This window comes from Anguilla anguilla, chromosome 3 (genome assembly GCF_013347855.1).
Source record: "Anguilla anguilla isolate fAngAng1 chromosome 3, fAngAng1.pri, whole genome shotgun sequence".
Classification (NCBI taxonomy): domain Eukaryota; kingdom Metazoa; phylum Chordata; class Actinopteri; order Anguilliformes; family Anguillidae; genus Anguilla; species Anguilla anguilla.
The window spans coordinates 18,499,990-18,514,247 of record NC_049203.1 but is presented as its reverse complement, the minus strand read 5'-3'; the positions used below and the strand labels follow the sequence as shown (position 1 = coordinate 18,514,247).

General features: G+C 39.3%; 1 long non-coding RNA gene across 1 annotated transcript; it reads right to left on the bottom strand.

Moving 5' to 3' along the window:
* Positions 1-584: 584 nt before the first annotated feature.
* Positions 585-13,043, bottom strand: LOC118222988. Its single transcript, XR_004764371.1, has 2 exons — positions 12,930-13,043; positions 585-1,367 (listed from the first exon to the last, which is right to left on the bottom strand). It is a non-coding gene; the product is annotated as an uncharacterized LOC118222988 (long non-coding RNA).
* Between the last annotated feature and the right edge of the window lie 1,215 nt (positions 13,044-14,258).

The window sequence follows — 14,258 nt, the reverse complement described above, 5'->3', positions numbered from 1 at the left end:
TATTTTCATTTAATAATAGTATGTATAATTTAATGATACAAATATTTTATGAATGGCCCTTGTATTGGACATCAGAATATATGGTTCTTGAGATTGATACAAGAGACTCATGTCCCCTATAGGGGACAAAAACAAATTAGCCAGGTCTTAGGAGGATAAAGAATGAGGATATCCAGATTCTCATGAAAGCAGTCCTCCGTCCTCATTTCCTGACCTCCTCTTTCCTTTCACGTTTCCTTGAGACAGAATTCAGATGTGACCCAGGGAAAGGCCAGCCCTTGAGTTGGGGGGTTGGAGAGTAAAGGAAGAAATCCAAGCTATGTGAAGGGGAGAAGTCTCACAGTAGAGTTTAGGCGTTTCTATGGTTCATGCTGGCATTTTTGCTGTTGTTAGCAAGTTGGAGTTGCTAAAAACGTTTGTGTGAACATGTGTTTGTGAGAACTGTATGTAACGGACACAAATCCGGTGGGGATCCAGAAATGCATCTCGCCTGCAAAGAAAAGACAGGCGGAGGAAACATTGGAAGCAAGTCGGAAAATTGCACACAATAAAAAAAATAAGCACTGCAGCCAAAACAGTTTGACTTATTGAATGTGTCATTTATTAAACACAATAACATTTAAAAACATTTTGAAAAGTTTGGCTTAGTTACCCCAAACGACAAAAAAAAACAAAAACTTTTTTTTGAAAGTTTAGGCAAAAAAGAGCTGGTGCCAAGCCATTAGGGGCACATCTGACAGTAGCTGTGAATACAAAACCAACTGTGAGTGTGTCTGGTGGGAATGTGTGTGTGTGCGTGTATGTGTGTGTGTGTGTGTGTGTGTGTGTGTGTGTGCTTACAGCTCAGTTTTGTTCCAACTGATTTTATCAATGTGTTTGTGTGCAGTTTCCTACAGGTGTCTTTGATTCATTTTATGGATTCAAACAGAGCTTTAACAGCACCGTTGAGCTCAAAATGCCTTCCGCAAAATGAGAGACCATTGGGCAAATGCCTAATCATCCTCTTTAGTGTTAATGAAGTGGCTCCATGTACCAGGCGCCCACATAGCTCCTGCTGTAGTAAGCCATTAGAGATCTCGCTGGAAGGGCGATCAGGAAGAGGATTACGGTATTGATGTGCCTGCGGTGATGGCCACCTGCTGTGGAAGCCGTAAACCCACTGCCAGAGGATGGATTTAGGTCCGCGCTGTGACATCAGGTTGCCGGGAGACAGCGTGTAGAGAGATGAAGCCTGACTGGAGTTTTCTCCGGCAATCCCACGGCATCAGAGGAGTGTCGGCGTAGCATCTGCCTCTCTTCACACAAGGATGACACGTGGGATTCCTTTGCTATGCGTGGCTTTTCTCCACCTCACCCCCTGCCTACGTCTTGGAATACATTAACCAAATATGAGAAACAAACAAAAGCCACAACAAAGAGAACACTGTGGATATTCACAGATATGAACCTCAGCCTTACAGACTGACTGGTCAACCAAACAGGAAATTAACCCAGGAGTAGCATATGAAAACCCACCTTTCCAAGCTCCTTATTATGCAACACAGAGATTGTCTTAGTCATTATCATTAATACCAAAATGTAAGCATTAAATAAAAAGGAGTCACACTTCCCAAGAATAAACAAGCCATAAGAGAAAGGAGAATGCACGACAGGTAGTGTTGTTTCCTTTTTAATTTGACTTGATGGACTGGCTATTATTATTATTATTATTATTATTATTATTATTATTATTATTATTATGTGTCTTTCAGAAAGCCAACATAAGAAAAAAATACATTCTTATGAGATCCAGCATTTAGCCTCTTTGATCATTGGTCATTCATTTCTAAGATGATTTGTACCTATCAAAAGAGAAATAAGGGTAGAGTAATGTAAGAAACAATTCCAGCATAAGATTCAAAATAAAACCGGGGCATTCTGGCATCACTTTCAGAGTTACGAACATTTCAGAGTTGCGAACCACCCCCATTCCTGAAGGGTTCATGTCTCAGAGCTTCTGTTGTATTTTCTCCTTCAGTGGACACATTTCACTGCAATAACACCCAGTCCTGTTCTCAAAAGGCATCATTTGAAATGCCTCGCAATTTATTTCACTGCCCGTTCCTTGTTGTTTGCTTCTCCCTTTACGATCCATTACTACGTTTAAGCATCGTTTTTACCAGTATCCTGAAAATGTAATAATTGCCTTCATTAAAATTGCATGTGGGAGGGCTGGATCTCATCATATCACAGGAATCTAGCTTGCGCTTGTATGGGCCTTAATTGGACACCTGAGAGTTGGCATTAACACTTTGCTGTTATTGCAGTCTGGGACTCAGCTGAAGCATTAATGGGAGATGAAAATAGCATTATAATCACTACCTACCCAGATCAAACATGGACCTTTCTGGCATTAATGAGGTAATTTTTGCATGTTGTCTTTGTCATTATTGGGGGTCGATATGTCATGGTTGGGGGGATGGGGTGGTACATTTAATCAACCCCTTTTAAGTTTTTGTAGCGATGGGTTTTTACCTTTGTGTGCCCATTGTAGATCATATGGGAAAATACTAAACTGCGCCCAAGTTATTGTTAATTTACAAATATACAACTCATAAGCCAGTTTTATTATTGTATGTACTGTGCAAAACTGCAAACCGGTGCATTTGCAAGCACACTGTAATTAGACAGGTAATTACAAATATGTAATGTAGTATTACTTGTATGTGTGGTTTTATATTCTTGGTATTTAAGTTTAAATCTACCATATTCATTCTTTTTGAAGGAAATGTTGTTAGAGGTTTATTCAAATATGCTTTTATTCATCTCTCCCCATTGAACAAATTATATGCAGCTGTCTCAATTAACCTCAATCTGTAGTTTAATTAGTTGTTATATGCCTCGTTTAACATGTAATTACACTTAAATAAATAAACCTGAATCTGTTTATGTTCCAGATATGTTTAAGTAAGGGATAATGACCTCAGGGCTTGGCATTACGCAGTTTGAATGTCCAACGCGGAGGTAGTAAAAGTCCCTCCTCGAAGGGCATTCAGACTGTGTTTTGCCCAGCACTGAGGTCATTATCCCAATTATACAACAGCATACAAACAAAGACCATAATTAGATTCAAAACATGTATTTCAAAACATGCAATTCTATTGCAATGGAAATGTTATATAAGTATCTTGCGAATACCCCAAACCCCATAACAATTACTGTAGTTCCTCTCTCAACCAGGTCAGATGGAAAGCTAGTTTTATGCTAGGTTTGCCATCACTCAGGTTACCTAATAATAAAGTTATGTTTGGTTTTAAGTCAAAAAGATCCCACAGTATGTTTGTTATCACAGATAGCTAACTTTTGCAAGTATGATATTGTAACAGTTGGCTTGTGAGCAATTTATGAAAACAAAAATCATCATTGTCCGTGTTTGCTTTAACGAGGCTGACTATTGATGTGAATTACTCTAGAACAATGATTAAACCTCTGCAGGGCATATATAAAAATAATACATACCTCCAAGTCAATTAGAACTGAGTACTCAGCCAAGTCATTGTACAGGAGAAAGAATAGCATCAACTTCACAAACATTATTCTGTTCAAACAATCCAATTTACAGCAGTCAGAATCTGTGACAAATCGCATGCTAAATGCAAATAAGTAATCGTGATCTCAGCATACACAGGGTGTAACTAGAAAGAAGAGAAGGAAGCATCATTCATATTATCAAATAGGAAATGTGTTTCTTCCTACTTATTAAATAAAATGGTAAAACGTCTGTAAGGCATCCACCACAGCCTCTGTCACATGTGAACAACTACTTGAGGAAGTCAGCACTTGTTTAATGAGTAATTACGAAACACATTTGACTTGCTGGCAGTAATGTTAACATGCCATGCCATAGGAATCATCACGTGCGTCACTTATCAAAATACAAACTTTTTCCCAATGATAAATGATTTTCTCAGTCTTATTCAGGCTCCCATAACCATCTGGACCCCAAAGGCCCTCTCTGAGAAAGAGAAGCAGCTTAGGAGCTGGAATCACTGGGGTTGCAAATTGCAGATTAAGACTTCTGGGGGCTAGTATTGTCTAAAGCAGCTTCTTTTCCTAAATTCTTTCTTTCTTTTTTTTTAACAGAACAAGTCTTTGTATCCAAATAAGACAATGGTCCGGTCAACAGCACACACAGTCTGATGGCTTAATTTTCCACCCACAAAATGTTTCTGCAACAAACTGACCCTCTCTTGAAGATGTGCAGTGCCTTAGAATTGTGATGATCACAGAAAAGCCGTTGCAGAGCCGGTTAAATCAATAACATGCATAATCTATAGTCGCTATTATGTTAACTAGTCAAGCTGAAAATTTATATCTGGTTTTCAGGATGCACTGAAGATGACAGGGATAGAGAGGAGCGTAGTTATGTCAGCGAAGGGATGAAAAAAAATTTCTCCTGTGACTCATAGTCATTCAACCTTTTCGTTACACAAAGTGGGAGCATTAGCACGCCAAGGGCTGTCAATCTGATGGAAATTCCACCCACTCCTAAAGAATTATCCCCACAGTGACAGACCAGCTGAACCACCAAGGACAAACTGAGAGCAAGGTGTGGGTACGCACGCGTGTGTGTGTGTGTGTGTGTGTGTGTGTGTGTGTGTGTGTGCGAGTGCGTGTGCGTGTATGCGTGTGTGTGTGTGTAATATGCCAGTTCAGAAACTTCAGTACAGTTCAGCAACCCAAAACAGCAGCTTATTTCAAAGGAAGAGTATAGACATTGGAGAGCAGGATGTACAACTTCTCAATCATCTTGCCTCAGTCAACCATGGCCTGCCAGTAAAAACATTAAAAAGTATTTTGCACTGCATTTTACAACTTGTAGCAATATTCTTACATAAATTCAGACTTTTAATTGGGCTGGTTTACTGTACTGTATGTGCAAGGCCAGGATATCTGAGAGAACAATGACAACACTATTGCCACAAGGGAATCAACGGCATGTGGCAATGGAATGTGTGAAAATCAATGATCGCTTTGATGTAATCTGCATAAAGAATAAAGCATAGCGCCACATGGCTTAGTTTTAAGGGGCTACTTAACCACTTGTCACCTTTAAAGAAAAAAAATGAATTTCTTTGGACTGGGGTGGCTACTATACTGCTTGTAAACAATATATTAAACCAGGCTACAGATGCTAGCTAGCCAGTCCATTAACTAGGTAACTTGTTTGTTAGTTTGGATCTTGTGGTTGGCATCAAAGCTAGCAAGCCAAGAAAGTTAAAAGCAGAATTGCCTTTGCAGTGGCATTAGCATGAGCTAGCTGACTAGTTAACTGGATCTTTAGAGTTGCTAAATGTGCAACCAAAGAGACTGGCAACATGCAATTGGCTGAAAGGAGAGGGGGGCATAGAAAAAAGCATTTCAGGCTGAAGCTTCAGAGTCAACTGTTGTGGCAAAAAACGCATACAAGCATTCACAGTCAAATCTCTGAAAGGGATGATTTAGCTCAATTTTAGCCTTCATTGTTCAACAGGCATGGGGACCTTTTGTGAATTATTCTAATTACATGTATGGCAAAGCTCATATACTGATCCTGTGTTAATCATAGATCTACATTGGAAATCCCATCATGTAATGCCCAGTGATGATATCTGTTATTTATTCAATAGCAGAGCCACAGCTAATGAATTAGCGTGAATAATGTATAATGATTTAGGAGGAACATATCAATACCTCTAATCTGAGTTTATTTTAGTCAGAAGAGCCCACTCATTGGAATAAATAGACAGCACAATTTTGTTACATTTGATACAAATATTTTTCACTGTTCTTTGGGTCATGAAATTAAACTTTTTAATAGACATTAGCCGAAATGTATCCATGCAGCAGGGTGACAAGTGTGTTATGAAAATAAAATGTTATAAGAAATGAACATCACCCATGAACATTTGCTTTTCATGTATTGCATTTAAATTCCTACGTTTTCAAGAAGCACAGTTCGGCTCCCACCACACAGCGAAGGCATGGCCACCTTTATAGCCATGTCCACCTCCTTGAGACATACAGTAACAAACATAAGAATGATGTCCATTCACGCAAATCATTTATCTACAAGCAGAGCTTCAGGCAGTAAGAAAACCTGAGACTTAAATACCACAAGGGTTTCTGCTTCCACTGCAACTTGGGAGGTTTTCCTATGCCTTGACAACTTTGAAAAAATCTGGCTTTTGAAATAATAATAATAATCTTAACAATTTTAATGCATTTAAAGTTGTTATTGTTATTATTTATTTCACAAGAATTTTCATTACCTTAAACACACTGCATTTACAGAACTGAAAAAGCACTGCATTTAATCATTACCTTAAACAGATAATCGTAATTCAAACGGAAAATTATTTTCCCCATAAACAGCTGCAACACGGAAATGATTCAGATAAATGACATACTGAAAAACACAGCTAATTTAGATTTAATGGGGTCATGCATGAAACATAAAATTAAGAGTCAGTTATTACGTTCTCAATCTATTTCTGCTTAGTTTAGAGAATTCATACGATACCAGCCCCCAGAAATATCCCATTTCTTCCTTTTAAATGTTGGAGGACAATGAAACCTTGAGCTGACATCTCGTGAAATTGGGTTCTTTTTAAAGTATGAGTATAAATCCTTTAAACCATCAGCATTGCACTTGGATGCTTTCAGAGGATGCCACCGGCCAAGGCTGTTCTAATTCAATCTGGGCTGATTATTTTGGCTCCAGTGTGGCCTTGACAAATTGTAAACCAATATTTGCCCATTATTTGGAAGCTCTTTAACATTTTTAAAAGCTTTCAGAGCTCATCTGCTGGATGTTTCAGGAAATTATTTGCTGTAAGGGGTATAATAATTTCATTGTGAGTAATGGGTCGATGTGTATTTTGAAATTGTTGTCCCTATTTTGTACATAAATGTATTTCTGCTACAACCTTTAGCAGCTGAAACAGAACAGACCCCCACCTTACATACTGAAATGCTGAATGGCATTTTAATGGTTCCTAATGGCCTCTTAGAACGCTGTGCTGCCAATGCTTTTATACCTTTGGTTTTCTTTCAAACAAGAGTATGGCCACCGAGGGAGTGCTTTACTGTTTATTTCTTCCCATTTTCTTATATTTATTTATAAATAAAGACTGTTACACTTTAAGAACTAGATCTCTATGGGGGTTCATGTTATGACAAGGGCACAGAAGACAATGGAACTACAGGACCAAACGGCCGCAAAGTTTTAACCAAATGAATCGTATTGAACTTTACAAATTAGACTGTTCTGTTTTATAAGGACATTGCGGCGCAACGGAGGCAATCCTACACAACCCCACCCCAGCAGAACCCAGGAAGATGGCCCTGCAGAGAGGGATCTGCTGTTGTGTTGACGTTTAGTTTCCGATGCGTTATGAGCACAGTCAGCACTGGTGTGATTTTTGAAGTCTGCAAGAACGCAACATCGGCAAACAAACAAGGTCCTGAGGTCAAAGAAGTGCTATTGCCTGCCAATACACACGCTCCCTGCTGTTTCTTAAGTACCAGAAGTGTCACGGTTCCACATGCACACATAGGTTGACCCGTTGTGACTGTCAGTGTACACTGGAGGGGATTTCAGGGGTGTCAGATGAAATTCCTAGAGGGCCATTTATGTGCTGGTTCTGATTTCAACCAATCTGTCTGCTTGACATCCTGTATTCAACATTTACAACAACACATTTATCAAATTCTTAGCATGGCATGGCAAAAAGAAGTAGTTGAACACGAAGCAACTAAAGAGCTCAGCTTGTTAGAAATCCGAATCACTGAGCTCTGAGCCCCTTAGCAATGGACATGAAGCAGTAAAACCATGGAACTCCATCGCTGAGCTATGTATTGAACTTGTACCTCAAGCGATACTATGAATACAGCAATGCGTCCTGTTGCTTGTTCATGCTGGTTGCATCCTTTTTACTCACAGGCATAGCAAGAGCAATATTGGCAACAAAGGATTGTTTTCTTTTAAATTTATTTTAATAGCCTAATTTGGCATTGTGATGGTGTATTCCTTACATTTCTGGGAAGTAGTGATTACTGTATTTATCAGAGTGATTAAACAAGTAATGCATTATTTAAACCAATAATTTCGTACATATTAAATGCATAATACATCCACATAGAGCAATATTGGCAACAAAGAATTGTTTTCCTTTATAATTCATTTTTACAAACAATAAAATAATCAACTAAAATAACTAATTATAAGCATGGCTGTCAGCAGCCCGTGTGAGTTTCAGTTCAGACCTCTTAAGGGGAATGTTTGTGGAAAGATTGCAATGCTAATTTGGGTAAACAAAACCATTAAAATGAAAATTCAGAGAAAAGACCTGCATTTACATAGTGTTTCAGAAAGTTTAGAACCCCCTGGTGTAATGAAAAACATTTTTTAGTTCCACTGCTTCCACACAGCAGGGGGGTTTGGCCCAGCAAAAATAAATTTATTAATTAAATGGTCCTTACTGAGAAATGGAATTTCTCTAATCCAAACTTTCACTGGGATGGACGAGGATCACACACAGGGGACACTTTTTTGATACAAATACTCAAGCTTTTAAGCAGAAATATTCCTGGATGCACTCAAGCCTGTGATTGTGTATTAAAGGGCATAAAAGACAGTCCTGCTGCTCAGAGAACCCTCCTGGTAAAAGGCTAGCTTTGCCTCAATCTGCAGATGTCAAAGGAATCGCTTATTAAGCTGCTTATGTCTTATTTTTGCTGGTTTGCGCTGGGTAGCTGTGGTATAGCACCACTCGTATACTGACAAAGGCAATCTTTGGGAGACACGCGTGGTTCTTTAGGCGCTGAAAAGAGGCAGAATCTCCGGAGGAGTGACTGACTGAAATCTTAACTGGCTTTGAATTTGGCAGCCTTTAACTGGGTGATGTGCCTCTGAGATGGGGGAAGGAATTTGTCTTAAGGGTCCTTGTCCTAACACTGGCAAATTTGGCAAGGGCTCTGCTGCCTTGTATTTCATCTGCCTCTGGATAGATTTCAGTGAGAAATGAGCAAAGAGAAAAACATGCAAGGGCCCAGAAGGGAATGCACAAATACAGTTCTGTAGCACACAACAAAAAACCACTTCACAGCTCTGATAAGTCATAATTTGCCTCGCACACTGCCAACTCTCCCATTGATTGTTATAGAAGCCTGTGATTTGTGATTCTTTGTATTTTTCCTGTTTCTGTATTGAAAAAAAAATATTTCTCTTCTGTGGGAGGTATGTCTGAAGGTCTGAGATCTAAGAGTGCAAAATATTACTTTGGGACTGAAAAATGTTTTTGAAGGAGGATATAGGGATGCCATTTTGTGATACTGACGTGCAGGGACATTGCATATCCATTTGGTTTCAATCACAGTAATTTAATCAAGAACGTACATTAAGTGCACACTGAGCTGAGTCAACTGTTTCTCTAAATCACTGTGATAAGGCTGTTAGCTCACATTCAATGTCAATACTTTCTGTCCCTGGTACCAGTTCTATCAGGAGCATTCTTTACTACAGCAATAAATAAAACCAGCATATGTACGGTTATGAGCATTAGTTTGGGAATACCACACTGGCAGCTTTACTTTAAACCAGTGGCAAGGTTTATTTTACTTTAACACAGAAGCGGCCCAAACAGCCTGACTTTGGTAAGATCTGTGGAAATAGCTAGGGACCAAATAACTTTCTGCAAGACCAGATGTGTTTTTTATAGTTCCAAAGCACACACGCCATTTATCCGACCTGGTGACCTAGAACATGACTTCAAGCCAAGAGGGGAAAAAAGTGATTTAGGTAGCGGTTCCATCTCTCCAGAAGCTTGTTGATAAGGCCAGGTTACAGAGGGGTGGTAAACATCTATAGAATGACACATGACAGTCCAGGAGAGGATAGCCTTGTCCAACACTGGCCTTATGGGTGTTGTGTGGGTCTGAAATGAGACTTGTTAAACCCTCAGCATTGCATATTGAGGGGTCAGTATTCACAGCCGACCTCCGAGCTGTTAACACAGAAGGACTGGCGGGGGTTTCCCCTGAAGTGTGTAATTCGTCGTATTAACCACTTTTATAGATAACACTTTTCTCCTTCCTGCAACTGGTGTCACCGCTGGCCGTGCAAAGAAGATGGAAGGTTGAGACAAAAAGTGGCAATTGACAATCATGTCTCCAGTCATGAATTTTCATGAGGATTTTCCAGCTTCATTTATTGGTGTGTGCACTTATCATGATCCTGGTTTGTTGGTATTCCTGGCTTCCCTCTTTTTGTTAATCTCAGTTTCATGGGCCACTTGTGCAATGCATAATAAGCCATTTAGTAGGATTATTGTGGTTGGGGTTATTGCTTTGCATAATCTGCATAAAACTTATTTCCGGTCTGAAACGGCATCAGGAGAATTTTGAAGCTAGCAAGATTTTGCCGAGCTGGGCACCAGCTTCAACCAGGACAACAGGCAACAGTTGACTGCAAATTCTAATCATACCAAACAGATACATTTTACTTGAGAAAGCATACAATGATAAGGTTTGGAAAAATGTGATTATACACAAAGATTATAGATAAAGACAGAGCATAAATACACAGGTGTATTTACAGCAAATATATATCTGTATTTATGATTCAATTTGTAATGTATATGGTCTTCTCTGGCTTCAGTCCACAAAGAAGATGAACTAGTGGCAAAGGTGGGCCCAAAGGCCACAGAGCTTCTGAGGCAAGATTTTCAAAGAGGGCTTCTCTGTTAGCTTCTGTGTGAATTGGGATTTCAATCCAACAAAACCTCCCACAGCATCTGAAGATCTGAGAGAAGGAATTAACTCTTTTACTCTCACAAGATAGCCACACATTAGCAGTCATCTACACAAATAAACATTATTGCCACACAGTATTAAATACTTGACTTGTTTGGCTAAAAAGCAGCATATAGAATATGGATTTTATATTTCTGGTACATCACGTGCTCACAGGGATGCTCTTTGGGGGGGGGGGCTACGTTGTCCTGGGCTGGGGAGGGGGGTTTCTCCAGTGGTCCATTGACAAGTGGAATATTTCATCAAAATGCTATCTTGGCTAAAAATGTATAGACCATTTGTGTTGCATGTAAATAGTCTCAATGTTTCCTTTGTAATTCATCATCATGCTGTTAAAGGTCAACACTTGATTTAGCTTTTACTTATTTTGTAAAAATGGTTTGATCTACTGTGCTGTCTCATTAAGAGTTTCCACACTTACTACAGACTTTCAAAGGCAGACTTGTTCGTTCACAGTGTTCGCTTCATGTAATCTAGGATTTTTTTTCAGGCACACAGAACCAAAAAGAAAAAGGGAGGCAGTAATTTAATGAAACCTAATGGCAAAATTATTTTCAAAAGTGGGAGAGCATTCATAGCATCAGCTATCATAGGTTCTGTTTTTTGAGCCAAGCTAACATTGAACAGAGGGCTTCCATTGCAGTTGCCAACATAAGAAATATATGGCTGGGTCAAGAAAGTGGTTAACATGTCATTTAACAACAGGAAATCTACAGTTCTGCAAGCAGCTTGCAAATCATGTCAAGTGGATATGCTCAGAATTCTAAATTCCATAAATATATCAGGAGGAGTCAGCTGTAGTCAGAATTCTAATCAGCACAACAGGAACTTACCGTTATTTTGGTTGTGAAAGTTTGTAAATACAAACCAGCAGCCCAAAACTAGTCTAATTGAGGTAAATAACTGTAGCATGCATACCTATGCAATAAAAAGTATTGTAAGTAATGGTACTCAGATGGGAAAAAAATCAAGTATTGGTATTCCATACCAGTGAGCACCAGCCCAATTCAAGCACTCAAAGCCTATAATGTAGATCAGTAATTATGCAGCTTTACATGACTGCCATGGGGATGTATGTGTTTTATGTTGTTGTTTGGTGATAAGTTAGATAATGCCACATACGGTGGAAGAGGACAGCTCAGTGGAAAGACGCCATGATTAAAAAAAGATGAAAACATTGATCCCACTGGTTTATTATGAGCACGTTTATTATTTCAATGCATGAATGCTGTGTTGAGAGCACTGAAACATCTTCCTTATGTGATCCAAGGCTAGGTTTCATGTGTCTGCATTATGACCGATTCTGTGCACAGTCTTGACTGTAGGATGAAAAAGGAGTTGGCTGGCAAGGGGGTTGAGATGAGGAGGCCCACAGGGATCATTTTGTCCTGGGCATTATGCATGGTGGCCCAATGTGTGCATTGCTCATAGTGCAGGTACTCAGTAATTGACCAGTAGTCAGTTGTTACTGACATTGCTGGGTCCCACATCATCTCATATTCTTTTTGCATATTAACTGGGTTTAGAGTGTGAACAAAAGCATAACATCACTGTACAAGCTGTTTTCCAGAAGATGCCATGATATTAATTAATGACCTAAGTTATTTGCACTTGCTTTTACATGGATAAGAGTGCCTATTAAATGCCAGAAACATACGGCAATGTGTAAGTATGACAGGCCCTAACAAAGACCCATTGGGTGGAAACACATTGGCTATTCTTGTTTTGTGTTCTTTTAATATTCCTGTGGAATATGCCAGCATATTTTTTCTACATCTGCCTCTTTCACATAAGATTTCCTTGGTCACCTGGAAAGTAAGTTCGGTCATTCATATTTACTCACGTTTTCAAGCTTCTTATCAATGAGCTTTGGATTCCTCCTTTTTTGGTTTAGTTGGTTTTCCTCTGGTACCAAGAGCACCTTGTTATATTCATGTTTGATCCCCTGAGCACTCAGTCTTTTCATCAGAATTAGAAAGTATCACCATATTTCCACACAGAAGACACTACATATATACTACAAGTGCCAAGCTTAACATCTTGCAATGACTGCATGGATTCAAAAATGTCTTACATCTGTGATTGTGTTCCCTTACCTTTCTGTTTGAAAAGAAGGTGACAGGGTGAGAGAAAGTGTAGGTCTCAGTTGTGGCATTTAAATGAACCTTATAGAGGTCTATTACAGGAGGTCATATGGAGGTCTGACTCTGGATCAATCACAGTGCAAAATAATTTATGTCTCCTGTGTTCAGCAGTGATTTTAGGGTGTGTTCATTTAGAGCAGGAGTTTTCAATCCTTTCTGATTCCAGTACCCCCACCCAGGATGAAAATAATCCAGGTGACCCCCATCATAAGTTAAAAAGGGGTTGTTATAGCATTTGCATGAACAACAAGAAAAAAGGCTTTTCTAATTATATTTAATTCATATCTATCAAGGCATTTTTCTGATGAGACCCCCCTCCATCTTTATTGCCTCTTAAATCCCAGATGTCCACATAAAATCACTAACATCTGTGACTTTGACATTGGAGATTTGAGTGTAACATTTTATCCTTTACCTCAGCCATCTTTATTTCCATGGTAACTACAATTTTCCATGTGTTCCATAACAAAATATGCATATTTCTCTCTGAGCGAGCAATTAAAAAATAAAATGGCACCATCAACTTATTTTTCTGTGGCCCTTAAAATAGGGCCTCTCCATTCCACTCAAAAAGAGCCTTTCAAACAGACTCCTAGTGGCTACAATTAACTCTGCCCCAAACACAGATGGACAGCATCTGCTTTGTTAGGCCAACTTCATTGTCAAGTACTTGAAACGTGCACCAATTTTCAATAAGCAATTACACAACAACTGGGGCTGGAATCACAGTCATGCTGTGAGAAAAAGCAGACCATTTGAGCCAGCAATTCTCCATCTGACAAATTGCTGCAATGAATCTAGAAAAGGCCACTTCTGTACGCTAATATATTTTGCCAAACATTCTGGAAACAAGCTGGTATTATCTTTAATGTTACCACTAAAGTAATGTGTTGTTATTATTATTATTATTATCATTATTATTATAATAAGTAGTAGTGGTAATGCGGCAGCTGTTAGGGTTAGGGTCATTAAATTAAGGATCTCACAACAGGGTAAAATAGATTGAGGGTTTGTTGGCTCACTGGGTAAAGGCACCACACTGTGGTGCATGGATGAGCCTCACGGCATTGAATTGAATCCGGAACGTGCCAGTGCCAACTGTGACCCATAGTTCCACGAAGCGAGGCCCAATTGGCGATTGGGTCGCCCAGGGAAGGGGAGGGTTCAGTTGGATAGGGTTCTGCGTGCATCGCTAACTACCTACCCCTGCTGGTCGATTGGGCATAGATTGCAGTCGAAACTAGTTACGAGAGGTCATCCTCTGATTCCACTCTGTGCAAG